General features: G+C 37.2%; 1 protein-coding gene across 9 annotated transcripts in view; it reads left to right on the top strand.

Annotated features, from left to right (window-relative positions):
• MECOM (MDS1 and EVI1 complex locus) overlaps positions 1-21278 on the top strand; it is a 594443-nt gene that overhangs the window by 404116 nt on the left and 169049 nt on the right. The window lies entirely within an intron of this gene.

The following is a 21278-nucleotide window of genomic DNA, read 5'->3' as shown; positions in this document are numbered from 1 at the left end:
ACCACTGCACTCCAGCCTGGGCAACAGAGTGAGACTCCATCTCAAAAAAAAAAAAAAAAAGAAGCTTTGGAGAGGTGTGACAGTTATTCCTGCCTGTTGAGTTTTAGCTATGAGCTGGTTTAGTGGCCTCCACACAGCCATGATGGCACACAGGGACAAAGCCATCCTCTTCAAGGGTTTCCAAGAGCTAAATTGCCAGTAAGTAGGAACTTCCTGCTGCCCTATGGGGCCTTTGAATGTGATTAGGATGAGCAATGATTCTACCCAGAAATGGGTAGAATGTTGACGCAGTAAACATGCAGATTACTCACTGCATACACCCCAATCTTCACACACGCCGCCTAAGATAAAACTGCTATAGAGAAACCGTAGCGTTCCCAAGCCCTTCTCTCCGGTTCCTTCTCTTTACTTAGAGGCCAACCAGGATGCGCAGAAAACATAACTGATACCACTTAGATAATTATTGACTAGTTTTAGTGTTGATGGGGGAGGTTGAATTCCTTTTCTCTTCCTGGTTATGTTTCACTGATGCAATTTGCTTATTTCTATGTGGAAGCATGATGGTTTTTACTCTTTGTGATGAGAACTTCAGGGACTGCAACAAAGGTAATTTGGTAAAGTGCTCCTACACAGCGTATATGGCTTTAACATTTTGAAATATACCCTTTTTAATCTATCTCTGTGATTTTGAGTATGCGGGTGGTGGCGGATATACAAAATCATATAATATATTTTGTATACCCTTGCTTCTTAACAAATGTTCTGATGCCTTATTTGTGGCAAAGGGATGCTATAGAAAATGTGTTCTTGTGAATTTCTAAGCGCTCACATAAAACAGCATGTGGGCAGCTGAAATACAACCAACTCATGCATGCATTCCTCTTCCTCTTGAATCATTGGAAAGTACCTCAATTTTCCTATTCTGTAGCTGGCTACCTCTTTTTCATGTTTCTATGTTTGGGGGAGGTAGTTGCTTCAAGCAAGAGTTAAGGGCATGGGGTGTTTCTCCTTGGCCAGCTTGCTGTCCTCTCACCCTTGCTCCAGCTCTTTCCCCCAGTCCTCTCTGCCTCCCCTCCTCTGCCCTCACCAGATGTGGTGAGGTCGAGACCTCCTGCACCCAGCCAATGCCCACCCTATGACCCTTTTCTTTCTATTTGAAAAGTGTGAGGGATGGCGTGAGGGGAATGACATTGCCAGACAAAGAGAAGTTTTTCAAAAGTGTATGTGCAACTGAATGTGCAGCCACTGGCTTTTGAAGGTCACAGGGGCCGGCCAGGTGTGTAAATGATTTGCTTTCTCCCTTTCTTAATATTCTTATTGGGAAGTCGTCATCCACCCCAGCTTCCAAGATGGTCTCATCAGTATTCAGATTTAATTTAAAATGTATACCAGGACCTTGTCAGAAAATATTTTGAGGATTATCTTTATATACAATATTTTGTCCTCATTTGCTATTATGTCTCTTTAATAATATATAATTTTTTTTTTGTATGACCAGGTTCCTTCTGCCCCTATTTCTTTTACCTCAAAATATTCTGGGGACAACGTAAAGAAAGCTACTTTGAGTTTGACTGTCTAACTGGTTGTGTGGTGCATTGAGAGGGCTAAGGCGACTGCTAAGTTTTCTGTAGCTCCAGGAATCTGTGATTCAATTCCTTCCAGAGCCTATGTATGTCTCTCCCCAACTCCCATGTTAGCCACTTCTTCTCTTTGACTCCCATGAATCATGTTAGATCTCCAGTAGTCCCTGGGTCCTACTCTGGGAACTAACGCACTTTCATGAGTCTCAGGAGGGACTCCTTTGCGTTTAACAATGTGAATTCACCCTGCCAAAGGGTTAATCTTCCAAGACTAAGTGCAAGCTGGGTAAAATAAGCGAAGATCAATGGTTGAACCCTGCCATGAGTAGGGTATTCAATCATGCAGGTTTCCAGCCAGATTTTTAGAAATTTGCATCACAGAAGTCACCTGGGTGTCACACTCTGAGGAATGCTGGGTTAATGTGTGGTGAACAGAAATATCAAGTTTATGCCTATAGGGTAGTTTTCATTGGTATGAGCTTAAGCACAGAAAAATGGCCTTGATGGTGTTAATTTCTTTATGGGCAGTTGCAGTTGCATGATGGCTGGTCTCAGAATGTTAGTTGCATTGTTGCAGAACTAAAAATGTTACCCTGAGACATTTTAAGAGAGTAATAAATATCCTGTTTTAAAACATAGACTTTTTTTTTGAAAATTCTTTTTTAAAATTATTTTTAAGTTCTAGACTTCATGTACACAACATGCAGGTTCATTACATAGATATACATGTGCCATGTTGGTATGCTGCACCCATCAACTCATCATTTACATTAGGTATTTCTCCTACTGCTATCCCTCCCCCAGCCCCCGACCCTACCACAGGCCCCGGTGTGTGATGTTACCCACCCTGTGTCTATGTGTTCTTGAGTTCAACTCCCACCTATGAGTGAGAACATGCAGAAAACACAGACTTTAACACATTATAAACTTGGAAAGTCTTTTTTGGTTATTGTTGTTGTTTTAATATCAGAGTGTTAAGGATGCCTTTTCCTTTCCTGGCTTTCTCCATAAGCAATTGCTTGGCTTGGTAATTTAGCAATTATTTGATTGTTGAAACATTGGGTATTTGTGCTTTAACAAAAACATGCCTGGTGATGAGACTGTGTCCTTTTATCAGGGCAATCTGGCTTCATGATGTGAAGATGTGGCTGTGCTCAGGGCTGGGGGCTGCAACCCCTGCTGTACTGTGCCAAAGATAGTCCTTTGATGTAGAGGGAGTGGCTCCCAAGAAGGGCAGGTGTAATTTCCAGACCTGGATTGCATGAGTTTGATGCATACTCAGGAAACTACCTGTAACCTTAGTGGTTCTTTGGAAGATAGCTATACTATGGGGTTAACTCTTTTGGAGAAATTGGACTTGTCTTTGTTACTGTCTACATGAAGTGAAGTGGTTAGGCCAGGGAAAATTGTATCTCACACTTAAATGTGGACAAGAAGGACTCAAACTCTTGTCAACATTTTCAAAACGTAAAAGCAGTATTACAAAAAATTTAAAAACTAAAAATAATTTTTACTAAAGTTTTGTTTGGCTCTACCTAATCAATTTTTTATAGCTTCAACTTTTTCTTGATTAATATTTTACCATGAATTTGGGCCAGTTATTGCATAGTCTTTATGATTATTGTTGTAATTAAGTATTAGTCCATCCAGGTGCAATAAATTTACTTATTTTTTCCTCTAGTGTTAGTTACTTGCATGGTTTAAATTTATACTATTAAATGTAACACCACCATGACAACAACAAAAACCCTCCTGAATGTAGCTTTTACCTATTGTCGATAGGTATTTAAAGAAAATTTCTAGCAGTAGAATTATCAAGATTGTAAACACTTTAATATTTGTATACGTATTATAAAATTTCTGTTCTTGCTTTCTGAAAGGGTTATAACAGTTTTCAAAGCTTTAGGATATAAGTGTACTTCACCTGCACTGAGTTTAATATTTAACATAAATGTGTTTAATATATAAGTTGTGGAATTATAATTAGATATACAAATATTATAAATTGCATATAAGTATGTACACAAATAGATAGATACCGATATAGGTATAATCTGGAAGCTTAAATTCCTACTTCAATAATCCGTGAAAGTGAGCAATTTTTTCACGTATTTAGGATTTATTTTTCACTTTTTTGAATGTCTATTCATGTCCTCTATTGCAGTTTTTATAAATTTAACTTAGCCACTTAGCTAGATGCCAACCCATCATTTAAAAATGTATCACTTATTAACCAGATTCTGATACCAGGCATATAGGCCAGAACACTGTCCCTTTCTTACCGGGATCAGTGAGTTTGTAACTACTATACATAGTCCTTTTTTGTCGAGCGAGTTTGAATATGCACAGTGAAATGATTCTTTTTTAATGACTCTGTCAGGTAAATGCACAAAACACCTATGCTTTGGGCCAAGTGAGTGTGAAATGCACACACACACACACACACCTCTATATACGTATGCAGCTGTTAGAAAGGTAAAATTTAAACAAAAATATTTCTATTTTCCGCTTAATGGATAATTATTGCCATAACACAAACCTACTCTCTTTTAAAGTTCGAATAAAATTGAAGAAACCAAAGGTGTTTATGTAATTAAAAATAGCACCAAAGAACTAAAATAATTAGCTTTAGGTGTTAGAGAAATCTTAAATGATTCAAGCACCTGTTCAAGACATACTTGGGTGCCAGAGATAAATGATACTCTCATTTTTCTAGCATTAAGTGAGGTTTAGTGAGGAATTCCTATTACGGAGAGTATGACCAGGATTTTTATTGAGCAGAAGGCCAACAAATTAAGAAGCATGTTTTAATTTGGCAAGAGATTAACTGGAATCCAGTTGCATTTTCTGCCATGGCAAACCTACAAAATAAAGTGATATTTTTCATTCTCGAGTCATACTCTGAGTGTGTTTTGAGTTCACTGCAACTAAACTCAGTGCCTTCTAATTAAAGCATTTTGTCCACATGTATTCGGAATTGGTTAGCAGGGAGATTTCTTTAATAGGTGATTTCTATTACAAGGAATCAATCAACTGATTTTTTTTTTCTTTTTAAAGCTGTATACAGATATAGGATGGAGAAATAAGCAATCCTTTTCAAAGAGTTAAAAACTTAGCACGCTGACTTCAGCCTTCACTTAATCATTAACTTGATATGCTCCTTTGGATAGATAGAGCATTCAAAAAAGTCTCCATGCCTCAGTGTATCAATCTAGAAAAAGACAGCAGCCACATAATGGCAGGCTGACCACCTAGGAATAGCGTGAGAACACGAAAGTAAACACATGGAAATGGGCTTTGTGTGCACCGAGAGGAATGCCATTCACAGATGCAAAGTGGTGTTCAAAAACTAGTTCTCATAAGGCGCTGATTCTCTTTATTTCTCAAAGAACTCCTTGCTCCTTGAAAATTCAGACCCTTCGTCTTACCAGGATAGGCCGGACTTGCTGCTGTTTACCAATTAAATCCACTTAGTAATTAGAAGCTATGTGTCTTCCGCCCACTCCTCAATTTCCCTCTCCCCACCTGAAACTCTTAAACAAACACTGGGTCTGTGATAAATGGTGCATTTTAATAAATGTTCTGTAAAGGCCAATTATGCAGTCAATATTGAAGTGTGCAATAAGAAATACAGTTGCTTAGCTATAGGGAAGATGTCTACATACTACTGGCATCTGTTTGGTAGGTAATGTTCTTAAATGGCCTGGCCTTTCTCCAGACTTTGATTATTCATAAATCTGTTGAGTGTGGTAAGTTGCACTATTAGCGTTTAATCTTTTATTGAAGCAAACTCAGGAGACTGAAATCTATTTGCTTTAGCAAGCTTGTTCACTGATAAAAGTATGATGTAAAATTTTCCTTTTGTGAATTCCTCAGTACAAGAACAACACAGCTGGGCACAGCACAGATCATATTTATCTTTTCATTAACTAAAGTACAAGAAGATAGCATCATTGGAGTCTTATAAGAAGGGACTGCTAAAGAACAGTTCTCCTCCTGTTTGCATACCCACTTGAGAAAAGCTTTCCAAACAAGTATTTGAGATACTTATGAGAAAAAGCTGGTTGACTTGTCCAAAGAAGACCAAGTGAATGTATATAAAGTGGTTGGATTTCAGATAACATTTTTCCCCTGAGTGTTTAGGTTGGTTAAATATTAGAGGAGGAGAGATAATAACACTGTTTGTCGCCATAAACTTAGACATACATCTTTTTTCACAAGATTGGTATGAAAAGCCTATCAAAGATTTTCCATCCCAGATGATTTAGTTTCAACTTGGTAAAGGACATTGTAGATGGAGCAGCATTGTTTGGATTATTTCCAGGAACCTGGAAAATTTGTATAGAGTTTATCATAGATATACTTTTTTGCTTCTTGTGAATAACAGAATAACTAATTGGTTGTGTGGTGCTTATTTGCAATGTGCACTATACTTGACAATTAGGCGACATCTTTCAGAATGAAGTAAGTGACTTATGGCTTATATGTATTAATGTAAATTCTTTAAGTGGGTGAGTAAGACAAAATTATGGGAGTCTTCTCTTCCTTTTCCTGCATCTCTGGATCATGAGGATTGTGATTATTCGTGTTTCTATAGTTCCTCCAACACCTGGTAAATGGCAAGCAACTATTGGACTCTGAAAAAAAAAAAAAAGACTATGCTAAAGATATATTCTCCCTTTGTCTTTTCTACTACATTCTAGTAGTATTCGGGAAGGACTAGGGAGTATGGAGAACACAGAAGGGAGGCCCTTTTCCAGTCAAATGCAGTATTACTTCAATCGCCTTGAGCTCAACTCTTGCCCAGAGCTGTCAAACATAGGCTAATGTTCCATCCCAGGGGTGAGGTTAATTTATTACCTACTGCCCACCCCCTCAGCCCCACAGGTCCCTTTCTTACATAGAACTAGAAGCAGGTAAGGGCAGCTCTTTCCTGCCTCCATTTACCTATCCTGGTCTCATTCCTGTTTCCTTAGGATCATCCAGTCCAACTCACTTATTTTATAGAGAAGAGACCTGAGGCCATGAGATGTAAAGAGAGGTTTTAAAGGCCATACGGTTTATGGAAAGGCAAGGATTAGACACCGGGCCTCAATCAACACTTTTTCAACTTCCCTATTATGTCTGTGTGAGTAGCAGAGACCCGAAAAACAGTGGCTTAAAATTTAAAAGAAATCTGAAGACTGGCAGGCAACTGCTGGTATGGCAGCCCCATGATGTTCTCAGGAACCCTGGATCCTTCTAGCTTCCTGCCGTAGTATCATAAGATGTGACCTTCAATCTCATGTTCTCAAGATGGTTGCAAATCGTCAGCCATGCTGTGCATGTTCTAAGCGAGAGAAAGCTAAAGAACAATGAAAGTAGTACATTTCCATAAGCTAGTCCCCTTTGAAGGGCTTTTCTGGAAGTCTCCACCCAATGATAACTACTCTTTCTTAATTGAACCTAGTTGCAAGGCAATCTGGGAAATGTAGTCCATTCTTTCTCTCTCTCTCTTTTTTCTTTCCTTCCTTCATTTTTTCCTTCTCCCTCTCTCTTTCCCTATAATGACCTGAATAAAATTGGATCTATTAGTAAGGTAAAAAAATAAATAAATAAAAATCAATTAATATTGAATAGGCAACTTCTTGTCTCTGTGCCCTTATATTTCACATTAAGTAATTACTTTAGGATTTGGAAGCCTAATAATGTTTTACAGCAGATTTTCCTTTAGTAGTATGTCCTCAAATTGCCAATATTAAAGACCAAATGTAATATGGGACAGGAAGTACAGATTGCTTTATGTGAGTGAAACAATGGGAGGAAAGCTTAGAAACTATTGTCTCTGAACTGTGTTGGCTCTCCACGGTCAGTGAGACACTGCTTCTATTGTTTCCATTGGCTTGGAAGTGAGCCTGGAGACAAATACTGATGCTGACTTCACCTAGGTATGCTTCATAGATAACAACAAAAATCATTTAACTATTTAGAAGTAAATAGTATGCTTATTTTGCCCTGCACGTTTAATGGTTATACCATTTTCAAACGCTTGAAATTGCAACCCATGTTAAGTAACTTAGAACTTTGACTAACAATGACATAATTACCCAGGTCTTAATGTGGGCAAATAACTGTACTCATACATAACTTTACTAACAGATGCGTTTATGGGCAACACTGAGGAGGAGTTACTTGCCAATTTCTCATTGGTCATGAGATTTATGGTGCTGCCTGGCTATGAATTTGTCTCCTACTAAGGTTAGTTTCCTTTTTTGAGTTAATTCCATTTATTTATGGTGATCTAAATATAAGATAATTATTTAGAGTAGGGAATTACCAAAGTAAAATTCCTCCTTGATGTCTGACTGGCAGCCATGTTACCTCGTAAATAACATCCTGTATGTATAGATTTTGTTCTTGACAGTATACAGAGTAGAGAACTCTGAAGACATCAAAGAGATTTCAAGAAGCAATAATGCTAGAAGATTCCCACACCTGGAAATCCATTAATGTTACTCTGTCCCCTGAGTAAAGAATGGCTTAATAGCACAGTACTGCTGCCTCGTACCTCCTTATCCACTGACTACCACTAGTACTGCAGAATGGACAGGAAGTCCTAGCGAAGGGAAAGGATTATAGAGAATTAGAATCTGATATGCCACCTGCATGAGAAAACATAGGAAGTACTGGGGGTAGAACACATTCTCTTGCATTAGACCTCTCCTTAAGCATGTGACTTGGTATGCATTATTAACTTACTATTTTATTTTCCCACTTTTAGTATTCCATTGTGCTCAGGGCTGGCCAGTGGCCTATGGATTCCCAGCTCTCTGATGTCACACACTCCTTCATTCTAAATCTCTAGCTTGAAAAGAACCTTATGATGACACTAATCAACTTCAATCTTCCAATGATGACTTCTATGTCAAATACTAAACTCTCTCACTATTTTGAAAACTGGATATTTAGAACTACAAGTTAGAGACAATAATATCAGTACATACCTTACCAAATATTTTTTGTACTTTCTTGCTATAGAGAAGGATATTACAAATATATTGATTTTCAAGTAAGGGAGTTTCTTTGGAGCCCATCTCTGTCTGCCCGCACAGCATGGTCGGTCCTCTGTCTGCATTCCATCATGCCTGCCTGCCACGTCTTATCAGTGCAGAGCCCTATGAAGAGGGTCCTATATATTAGCCACAACATGACCTATGTGGACAGGATCATCCTTAGTAATTACTCACTGGTGGAGAAGTGATTTAGAATGAACAACTCAACGATGCCATTATTTACCATACATCATAGCCATGGATAAGTTTAAAAAAAAATCTTCCTTCAAATTCGGGTTGATTTATATATCAAGAATATTGGCAACTGAGCTTTATCTAACTTTTTTTTCTGTTTTGTTGCTGCTCAAGAAGATCCTAGTTGGTAGAGATCCTGACAGCTCCAGTTCCTGACTAATGTAACAACTCAAAGTAACAGTTAGCCCTGAGCACAGTCCCCAGCCAGGATCTTGGCAAGAGTCCATGGGAATAATCTCTTTCTCTTGGCAGCTGCCTGAACAGCAGTTTGTGGAAAGGACTGCTGTCAGTTGGCAGGATGAGGGTGGGTCTCTACAGCACATTAACTGATGCTTGCTCTTTATGTAGAAAACTTCAGAAACTTGTATAAAATAAATAAATCAAGCCAGTATAGTATGTGGTAATTTGGACATTGTATTTGAAGCAGAGATATATCTCATAGTTGGAAGGATGAGAGGATACAAGAAAAATGGCCCCTGATTATTTATTTCCTAGGTCTGTTACTCAACTTCTCTGTATCTGCTTTCTTATCTGATTAACAAGGGTGTTGGATTAGAAGAATTCTAAGGCTCCCTTCCTGCTAGCATTCTGTGGCTCCATATGGACTAGATAGTCTTAGAAATGCAATATCTGCACTTGATGCTTCACTTTTTTTAAAAATTGATTTATAACACTGCTACTTCCACAAAGCACTTGAGGCAGCTTGCAACAAAAATACAGATACAATAAAAACAAAGACATGTATAATAAGATAAATACTGAGAAGTAAAAGAAAGGAGAAAACAGTATATTCAATCAATTTTGATGAATGCTAGAAGAAAGTATGGAATCTGTCTCTCAGCCTCCCACGAGCCAAGGCAAAAACAAAAACCAACAACAACATCAACAAAAAACCACCACCACCAATTTATAGAAAAGAAAGTAGCAGTAGTGTTTATATTCCCATTTTTGGCTGTTAGATTCAATTTTCCCCCAGGAATTTGGAAGTTAGGTAGTATGTCATAACATTTGGCAGAGTCCATTTAGATTTCAGGTTTTGATTCTATGGACATACATCCTGAACCTAGAATACCTGGCATCTGAATCTACTCTGTATGGAAGTGATCATATTCCTGTTCTGTCTACTAATTGACACCATCATTTTTCTTATCTCTACGTTTACTTTCACTACTGCTTTGGGCCACAGGGGGTGTTTTTTTCCTTGTGGAATACAAAAATAATTTTCATTTGTTATCTTTCTACCAACATACTATATAATTTGAAATATTAAAAGGAAGCAGAAATAATTTCATTTTAAAAAGATTTCATTGACAGTTTAGGATTTGTACTCATATTTTTCCTACATCCCCAGTTCCTTCATGCTAAAACAAAAGGGAAGACATTACTATGTAAGCAAACAGGCCCTTTTTAGCTATTATAATCAATCTTTATTAACCTCTGATAGTCTAATTCCTATTTACTTTAAGACAGTGAACTTAAAATTTTATTCAATATTCACTACTGAAATTAATTGAGGTCTAGAATTACCATTTCCCCTTTCATTCAACCATCCTATTCATAAGTAAAACAATGTTTAAAAATGAACCGTGCTCATGTGTGTGTGTGTGTAAGTGCTCTGCGTATGATCAAAAGAGAGATTCACACTTAGGAGTTCCTGTTCTGTCAATATTCGGTGGCAGGACTTAAATATCTTTCATCTTGAAAAAAAGGCAACAAATAGCTAGTTTAAGTTCAGCTCATTGTTTAAGGTAATTAATGGGTTTTCTTGTTTACGGTCAAAGACAAGACATGAGTAAGTGTTAGGGAAAGAGGCAGCTGAGCTGAGGTAGTGATTGTTTCTCAGTTCCATCCCAAGCCCTTGCAGAGGTAGCAAGCAGCCTGGAGCATCTTTAATGTAATTCCTTGCCTCCTATATGAAAGGCAAAAACAAAACAAATTCATTTTTTCCTGTTATTGTATTAATCACAGCAATTAATGCTAGCTGCCTCAACAGATAAATCTCATGGCTTCACACAACAGTTTATGTCTTAATCGATGTCTGATGCTAGTTGGTGGGGGGCTTTCTCCAAAAATGAGTTTGAGGACCCAGGTTTTCTTGTGACACTCCACTGCAATAAAAGGCTTCTAAGTTCACCCTGGGAGGAGAAGAGAATAATGGAGAAGAATCACAGACTCTAAAGAGCCCAGCCTAACGTGACCCATGGCCTTCACCTACATTTCATTGGTCAAATTAAGTCCCACAGCTCTCTATCAGGGCAAGCAGAGCTGGGGAATGAGATGATTAAATATAGGAATTGATACAGTATGGGAAAATTTGAGACAACTTTTTCTCTATATCTGAGAAGCATCTTGTGTAACGTAAAACTGATTGCATGATGAATTAGGGAGGCCTTCCCAGAGGAGACATTTTAGCTGAGCTTTTACGTTTGAGTAGGAGTTTGGTCAGGAAGGGCATTTTAGGCACAAAGTCCTATTCTCCTGTTGTGAGAATCAGATACCAAAATATGTGTGCCAGTGTTCTTTGAAAGTAAGGTATATTGTTATTATTAAAATGCTGTTGGTTAGTAACAGTCTTTGTCCAAAAGTGGCAAGCTTTATTTTTAAAAATCAGAATGTTACTATTAAAAGTTAGAATGTAAGCTCATTGAGAGCAGCAAATTTTTCTTGGCTCGTGTCCATTAGTTTATTCTAAGCTCCTAGATTGGGGACTGGCACAAGGTAAACATTCCATAAACATTTGATGAGCAAATTACAGAACTTGTAAAGGACTCAGTCCTACTTTCTTTTTCCTGCAAAGACTAGGGGCAATTGCTTTTATTAAAATGGTCTCTTTGTAGCTATAGATAGCATGTTGAGTCAGTATTTAGAAAAAGAATGTGCCTGTCTGTACTTCTGTATTCGTAAGCATAAAACCACACAGGTGGGCACTGCCCAGGAAGTGGTTAGGACCACGGGCACTGTAGCACTGTATCCCTGACATATTCTTCTTCTTTTGTTTCTTTCTTCTTCTTCTTTTTTTTCTTTTTTTTTTTTTTTTTAATGGAGTTTCACTCTTGTTGCTCAGGCTGGAGTGCAATGGCGTGATCTCAGCTCACTGCAACCTCCATCTCCCGGGTTCAAGTGATTCTCCTGCCTCAGCCTCCCAAGTAACTGGGATTACAGCTGCCCGCCACCATGCCCAGCTAATTTTTTGTATTTTTAGTAGAGACGGGGTTTTGCCATGTTGGCCAGGCTGGTCTTGAACTCCCGACCTCAGGTGATCTGCCCTCCTTGGCCTCCCAAAGTGCTGGGATTAAAGGCATGAGCCACTGCGCCCGACCCTTCTTTTGTTTCTTAATCTGCATACACTTAAGAAAAAGATAATTGTGGCTAATTTATACAGAACCGTAAACATCTCACATGAATCATTTGGCATGAGGCACAATTGGTCAATAAATATAGTGCTCCATGTATGTAAAATCTGTTCCCAAATAAAAGCTAAAGAAAAATAATTTAGATGTATTAATAAAGAAAAAAATATGTTTGTTTTTTAGGATATCAGTTTGTCCCTTACAGTAATGTAAAATTACATTTCTTTTATCTTTAGGATATAACATTTCAAACAGAGGCTATTAATTTTTACACTATTTGTAAAGAAACAACTTGAGAGGCAACTTTATTATGCAACCAAGATCATGAAGGGGATGAATAAACCAACTACTTAGAAAAAAAAAATGTTCTGTCATCATGGAACGGTTTTCATTGTTCCTTTCTTACATTTTTGGAATCACTAGAACTAATCTCCAATCTATACACTGAATTCTCACACACGATAAATACCATGATTTCATTAATGATTAAATACTTGTCTGAAGTATAACTTTTAAACATTCAGTGATGATATTCATTGACAAGTGACAACTAAATCTGTTTCTCCTGCCTGTAAGGAACTTTAGGGATAAATATTTATCCTGTCTTATTTCTCTCAGAAGCTTCTATATTGACCCCAAAATAGAAAAATCTAGATTTTATTCCAACATATATTATCATCCTCGACAAGTGCAGAAACTGAAAAGGGAGAAAAGAAAGCTCAATGTATAGCTATTTTAGCAGCCTTTGATCATGTTGGAATATGGGCAGTGAATGGAGACTGATAAACTCATGCAGTTCTTTGCCATAAAGGCTACTTTAGCGTGAAGCCAAAAAATGAGAGGGGTAGGCTTACTTTTCGCAGATTTAATCAAGAACAATGACACCATTTGCAACCACAGTGCAGAGCCAAAAAAAAAAAAAAAAAAAAATCATTGCATGCTTGCCAACATATGCTCCTTAGAGAATAACTGGAAAATGAGAAACGCCTGTCAGAGATTAAGTTCTATTTCTAATGCAAGCACAAAGCAGACTGATGTCTTTTTAATGAAAATGAACATATTACAGCAGATGAGTTTTATTTGTTAGTTTTAATGTAAGTTCTTTAGAACTCTGGTTACTGGTTATACTTTTTTAAAAAGGCAAATTTTAGAATATGATGAGTAAGTCTAGCCAATTTTGGCACCAATATAACTAAAGCTTTTAGTGGATCAAATGTCAGGGAGTCCAATATTATCTAAAAATAAAGGGACACGAATCTATTAATACCCACTAATAAGAAATTAAAATTAGAGATTAATGAACATTTCCCCCATTTTTTACCTACTGTCATAATAGTTAACATTTAAATCGTTGCTCTGTGTCAGTCACTACTCTAAGCACTTTATATGCATTAATTCATTAGTCCTTCATAAGAACCCATTTTGCAGGGGAGGAAACTGGGTCAGAAAGAGATTACCAAATTTGACCAAGATCACACAACAAGTGATCTGTGAAGTTGGGATTGAAGCCCACACTGTCAGGCTCTGGGGGTTGTAGACTTACTCAACATCGACATATCACCCTGCTTTCAGCAAACATATTCTTCATTGAATGCTTTTAGTCAATATGCTCTGGACTCAAGCCCTCCATTGAGAAACAGGAAAACATGTTTCTTTTTGAGACAGGGTATTACTCTGTTGCCCAAGCTGGACTGTAGTGACCCAATCATGGCTCACTGCAGCTTGACATTCTGGGGTCCGGTGATCCACCCGCCTCAGCCTCCCAAGTGGCTGGAACTACAGGTGTGTGCCACTGTGTCAGGCAAAAATTTTTTTAAATTATTTTTTGTATAGATGGGGTCTTGCTATGTTGCCCAGGCTGGTCTCAAACACCTGGGCTGAAGCAAAGTGCTTGGGGTCCCAAAGTGCTGGGATTACAGGTGTGAGCCACTGTGCCCAGCCCAGAAAATATGTTGCCAGAAGAAATAAAGCATGATCATAATAGAATCCAGAACTGAAAGCATAGCACTAACTGATGCCCTTAGGCCTGATCTTCAAGCCAGTCATACTGTATAATGTAAGATTTGAGCTGGGGTCGCTATCTTCAGACATGTAGGAGGAACTGATTTAACCATGGAGGGTTGTAAAGTGGCAGTTGTTAGGACAGCCCAAATTGTTTCTCCAGTAAACAAACAAACAAAAAATAGGGCCCTTTTTCTTTTTGTCCTGGCTTCTGTCTTGGCTACCTTGGCCACATAGTGTCGTCTGTTAAATATAATACAACTCATTAGCGCAGTCTTTGATGAAGGATGGCATCAGAAACTCAGTATTTAAGCTTAAAGTGCTACATATTTACAATAGAGTAGAGAGCCTGAGATTTGGGATGCAAAACAATAGATGACATATTGTCTGTTCAGCATGTGACCTGAGTCTCATCTATAAAACAGAAATGCTAGAAATGACCACTTTATTTGGTTAAGAGTTACGTAAGATTAAACATGTAAATACAATGTGAAGGCACTTTTAACTGAATACAGATAATAGCCGATATTATTAATCTTAAATACCTCCAGGTGACTTGATGAGGGTTAGGGCAGTGGAGGTACTTAAAGTGTTTGTAACAACACTTTTATTTAGTGACTTTGAAAAATACAGCCTACTGATCACTCTCCATTTACAGAAATTTGGGATGAGTGTATCTTCAGTTGTTAGAGAGCAAGACATAATCCCTGAAGTAAGCGTTATCTAAAAGGTAGAAGTGAGCTGCTAACTAATAACAATGACACCTCAGAAGCACAGAGGTCAGAGAAAGGAGCCAAGAAGAGTTTGATGAAGGGGATAGAGCAGGAGTGGTTACTCCACAGTTTAACATGGCAATTGACTCAGAATTTAGGAGAACAATAATAGAAATACTAATGGATTCATCTTTTTGGATGGAGCAGGGAGGAGCAGGGAGCTAGACGTGTCCAGGCATCTCTCCTGTCCTACGGCTCAGGGCCTCTTTTCACTGAACCTTTTTCTACTGATGACTCAGTGTATCTACTGGATCCAGCTTAAAACACATTGATACCAACATCCAGCATCTCCCGAAGGAATGAATAAAAGAAAATAACCTATGACTTGGGTAACTTGCTTCCCTCCTGGGCTTCAGTTTCCAAATTGTAAAATGAAGGTTATTGCAAGTAAATAAATTTCAAAATCACTTCTAGTTCTAATCTCTGGTTTTCCAGATCTTTCTATAGTTCTATAGTTCTTTCCCAATGTATTTGTCATACATTTTCTGGAATCTACTTTTTCTTTTTCTTTCTTTTCTTTTTTTTTTTTGAGATGGAGTCTTGCTCTGTCACCCAGGCTAGAGTGCAGTGGCGCGATCTTGGCTCACTGCAACCTCTGTCTCCCGGGTTCAAGTGATTCTTCTACTTCGAACTCCTGAGTAGCTGGGATTACAGGAGCGTACCACCACACTCAGCCAATTTTTGTATTTTTAGTAGAGATGGGGTTTCGCCATGTTGGTCAGGCTGGTCTCAAACTCCTGACCTAAAGTTATCTGCCCGCCTCGGCACCCCAAAGTGCTGGGATTACAGGCATGAGCCGCTATGCCCGGCTACTTTTTCTTACACTGCATGTTCTTTGCTTGTATTTGGGGGTTACACTGATATCTTGAAATGAGATATCAACATAGGCTTCTATCAATAGATAATATATAGATTACATCTCTAAAGGAAGTGGAAGCATTTATCCACACCATTACAGCAGCTCCTCCACAGCTCACCGGTTTTACTTGATGGTTGAGGAAAGGCCAAATTATTGTGTGCTAGATGGAAAAAAGGGAAAGAAAAAGGGGATAAATTTATACATCCAGTTTTCTCTAGAGAAGCAGTCACCTTCGCCCTCCTTGGCTGAGGTGTCATAGCCCCAAAGTAGGAAGAATTAGAACCTAAAAATTGTGCAAAAATTTCACAGAATTTGGGAATTTTCTTCAACTAGACCTTGAATAAAAATATGAAGACTAAATAGGTGACTAGCCTCAGTCTAATACTGCATAGAATAAACTGTTACACCAACATAAATATAGAGTGGTAACAGGAGATTGATAAATTTTGGTAGAGAATTTAAGTTTTAATGCCAGAAATTCAAAATTATCCTGGCAGAGGAGAAGGATATGCTTAATATTTTCTGGAAGACACATGCAAATTACCTCATCTTTGAACATTCCCTAGAGGCTATTATTATTATTTTTTATCCCATTCCCAAGTATTACTCACGAAGTGGAAAGGGATGACCAATTTCTTAAAATGCTCTTGACACTCTTTGGTGCTTATAATGTCTATTTGGAGCCTCTGCTGAAAGCTTAGGTACATGTAGACCAATCTATTTATATTTACCTTGTTTTGCTCCTTCTTTTTTTCTTTTAAACATGGATATTATTTTAATTCAATTTAAAAAAAGTAACCACAGTATTTTCAAAAAACCAACAGAATTCTCATTTTTGGACCACTTAAGAGTCGTTTTGCTTACATCCATCATCTTTGTGCTGGCTGTCTTCCTGGAAGCCTGCCGTGAAGCTGTTTCTGTTTGCTCAGCTCTAGCTTTCCTATTCTAAGACTTATTTAAGAAGAATCAGCATCTTGCCCTCTCGGAAGTTAGGAGATGGCTCTACGCCTACTCTGCAATGACTGGGACCCTGGGAAATTACGGCTGTTGGCCTCAGTTTCCACATCTGCAAAATCATGGAAATGGGGGTATGAGAAGGTAGGAGCGGGGAGCTAGACGTGTCCAGGCATCTCTCCTGTCCTATGGCTCAGGTCCTCTTTTCACTGAACCTTTTTCTACTGATGACTTTGTGTATCTTCTGGATCTGGCTTAAAACACATTGATACCAACATCCAGCATCTCCCGAAGGAAATGTGTCACCTCTTGGACTAACTCCATCTTTTGCCAACTTGGAATCTGTGTTATTGAAGGCTTATTTTTATTTTACATTCTCCTAGTAAAAGTCATGGCCATTTAAACCCTTGAAATGACTGTTAGAAATAATTAATCAAAGAATTAAATCATATCTTGGTGCTGGAAAGTGTATCCCGCAGAATTATTTTTACTTCAGGATGACATATATAACCTTGAATTTTAAGTTCAGTAGAGCAGGCAATGTATTTATTTAGAGGGCAGGACCATTAAGGTGGACTGTTTTTTTTCTTTTCTTGTTTGAATTGGAAAAAATGGTAATATATCCTTTACGTCACAGTAGCACCCTAGTGGTTATCATATTGCATTAGTTACATGAGTTTTTGGGGAACATTATACAGTATATACTGCCTCCAGTAAATACACCAGTCATGCATACAGTTACATAGCCAGCGCCAGGAAATTTAGGATGACATTCCCTGCAGGTTAGTAATTCTACCCATTATTTATATTGGTTTGATTTGAAACTAGATGAAGCTAAGTATTTTTGAAGACTTTTCTGACAGAATTCTAGAAAAACCAGAGAATGAATATTTAAAATAGGTTAAATATCTTTCAAACATTTTTTGAGAACACCTAAATTTAGTCATAATGTCAAATCATTGAGAAAAGCAGGAGAAGAGTAATTCTGAACATAAGGTACAGGCATGTTTCATCTATAACCTGAAGCCGTTCATAAATAAAAATCTATCTTGGGTGTATACTTAACAAAGTGATCTTTAAAAATGCATTAAAAAATTAGTAATGAGACTGTGACAGAGTTGCTAAAGCAGATGTGGAAATTGTGGAACATCGTCTTGGCAGTTGAAGTGGCCTTTCCAGCTGGATGTCTTCAGAAAGTGAGAATTTATGTTTAAGCCACAATACAGAAGTCAGTAGTATGTGAAGATGGTTGTCATAACAGTGCAAGATTTTGATGCAAACACTTGATGATTGTAAGGAACTTGACCAATAAAGTCTGTGCTGTCATAATGAATGAAGACCAGGTTATTTGGAACTTCTAAAATAGCATCTTACTTATAATGAGGTCAAAGTATTTCATACCTTTAACTTATTTACTTTGGGAGGAAACAGAAATATAAACAGGCTGATCACTGAGACTACCCGAGCTACACGTTTTCTTTTGTCCAATAATCTACGTCTACATTATGTTCCTCGCTATGAGAGGGTCCCTGTGTCTAGTGCCTAGGAAAGGTAACACAAGCACACAGAAAAAAAACGAAGTCCCCAAGTTTTGTTTTGTATTGTTTTTTAACCAGTTTAGGGATGGTATATGACTAGGAAGGATTGCATAGGCTCCTGATTTATAAAATGGATACTACTCAGTTCATAAGATTGGTATATTAGTGAAATATGGTAGTGTACGGGCTCTGTGTCACAGATACTTGGTAGATATCAACTTTTTTTTTTCTCTTTCCCCTATAAGCAGTATACTTCTGTCAATTACAAAAGTCTATGCAAGCAATGTGAAGAGACAGTAACTGAGTAACTATGGGCAAATTATCTAAACCTAAAGGAATTTGATTATTGGGAATGTCAAACAGGTTTCGGTGTTTGTGCATCCTTTCCTTTGGTAGATCTCTGATCCTTTAGAATATTTTGGAAGCAGTGGCCATGCTCCATGGTCTGCTAGCAGCAGTTCAAGGCATGCATTATGAGGAAGAAGAGCATTCATGGGTTCTGTTTTTGCTGTTGCTAGACCAGATAAACTCCAACACTACTTCTATATCTATCATCCTGCCCTTCTGTTTGTACCATTGATTAGCTTTCTGTCCACTTCTAACTTTGATTGTTGCCCTAAAAATTTCTAAGATTTTTGGAATGTTTTCCAGATTTTTTCTCATTTCTTTATGAAAATTGAAAGAAATCTTTTTCCTTTTCATACCTTATTTTAGGGATTATCTGAGAGTAATATCTCATTTGTCAAGAACAGAAATTGTTGAAAACAATGTCAAATATTTAACATGAAAGTTCAGGAAATTATGATTTCAATGTGCTTTCCTATTACAAGAAACATAAAATGTACAGAAACCATGTTTTATCCCCCCTGAAAAAATGGTTTGTTAAGATAGTAAAAATCACTAGAATGTAAGCTTCAAGATGGCATGAACTTTTGTCATAAAGAGTACCTGTAAGAAAGTAGGTGCTCACTAGCATTTGTTGAATGAATGAATGAGTGTCTGCTGCCTTAGGTAGAAGAGATTCTTGGACCATTTCTTGGCTTGAGAATCTCAGAGAACAGGGCTAGAGCAAAAGTTGAAAGTCAGTTCCTAGGTTTAGGGACCAACTCTGTTGATATCCATTCATGGGATTGCATTAATGAAAGGAATGGAGATGTGCTACTTGGATGTGCTAGACTGACTCCCCACAACATAGATATCAACCTTTATTTTGCTTCCCAATGACATCTTCTGGTTGATTATAGATGTTAATGCCAAGATTTTCACACCCCTTCCAGACAATATGCTAAGTCCTGTAACAGAATGTACGCTGGTGCCCATGGGAACTCAGAAGAGAGAATTTCAACTGATTTTTTAAAAGAGCATCACATGATTGTTAGGAGAAATAACTAATACAAGTGATTTTGACAAGAAATTATTAAATATTTCACAGGAATAACAGTGTCATTATTCTTTGGATCATCATGATATGACTCATCATTTATGCCATTGGCTTCAATTCAATTTAATCTAATAAGAATGAAATGAGCACCCACTTCAAGCCTAGCTGTGTTAAATGTAGTTGGGGTACAAAGAAGCATAAATATGATTAGGGTAGATCATTTTATTACTCTTTTGTTAGGGTCCCTTTTCTAAATGCATTTATGTTGACTTTATATGATGGCATGAAATTGTGTTAAGCCATTATAAAAATTATCATTGGTTTTCTTTTCTTTCTGGGGAAAAAAATGTTCTGCAAAAATATACATTCAGAAAATCATATGAAGTATATATAGATGTATCTTATAAGTATGTATTTATTCTGATACATGTATCTTATTCAGAAGCATGTATCTTATACTTTTCATTCTGAAGCTTGCATCTTATTTTCTCAATAAATATATAACACATAAATACATGTCCCCCTTACATTTAAATATATAACTCTAAAGTCCTGGTAATTAATATGTTTTCTATTGCCGTGTATCCAAAACGATTTTGAGGAAAAGAAGTATAATAGTTAAAAAAAAAAAAAAAAAAAAAAAAAAGAACTAAACAGCAGTGGCTTGTTTTGCAAATGGGTTTGCTGAGAATTCCTTTAGTTACATGCTAGAGATATTTCTTGATCCCTTTGTTGGTCAGCATTAATAAAGTTCATTACATTAGATTTAAATTATGTCAGTCACTGTCTAGGTGCAGACAGATTCAGAAAGGCATGTTGTAAAAATATAGTGAGCATATTGCTATTTCCAACTAAATTCAATCCTTTTGGTGTTGGATTAACATATTGTATTCATGTTCACATTTATTTATGCTTGGGGGAATTCAACTTCCTGTTTTCCAGAGGAAGCTAAGAACCCCTAATTTTAAAAAATAGCTAAAAATCTAGAGTTTTAAGACTCACAAGGCTTTTGAATGTCAAATGGATCTTATAGAAAAAATATTTGATGAGTTAAGTATTAAAGAATAAGAAACACATGAGTTAAATTTTACTGAAAATGCACATGGGCTTAAGAATTAAGGAAGAAAGGACTTGGCAAAATATGGTTTTGGTTTTGCCAAATCCAAAGTTTAAGAATAGAGTAAGACATTGAACAAACCCAAACCATACCTGGCTGTAGCCATCTGCTAGCCTGTTGTCTACAAAAGCCTTTTGATGGGACTTTGCCTTTCTAAAACCACTGATGACACCTGAATTCGATGTGTGGTGTCCATTAGTGCCTCTGTGGGCTGGCTAGCCTGACAGCATAAACTTACAGTTTCATATTCTAACAGGTTTGGTGTGTCAGATTTCCCAGTAAAAGTGTAGACTTTTACTAATGAAAAAGTTATCCTAAGACTTGATTGCATTTTTAATTCAATAGATGTCACATTTAAATATATAGATAAAATATTTATGAAAGTATAAATTATTTTTATAAATATTTGTTATATATAAAATTAAATATTTGAATGCTA

Source organism: Macaca thibetana, chromosome 2 (assembly GCF_024542745.1).
Source record: "Macaca thibetana thibetana isolate TM-01 chromosome 2, ASM2454274v1, whole genome shotgun sequence".
In the NCBI taxonomy this organism is placed as follows: Eukaryota; Metazoa; Chordata; class Mammalia; order Primates; family Cercopithecidae; genus Macaca; species Macaca thibetana.
The sequence above is the reverse complement of the archived record's forward strand: the minus strand, read 5'-3'. Positions and strand labels throughout refer to the sequence as shown.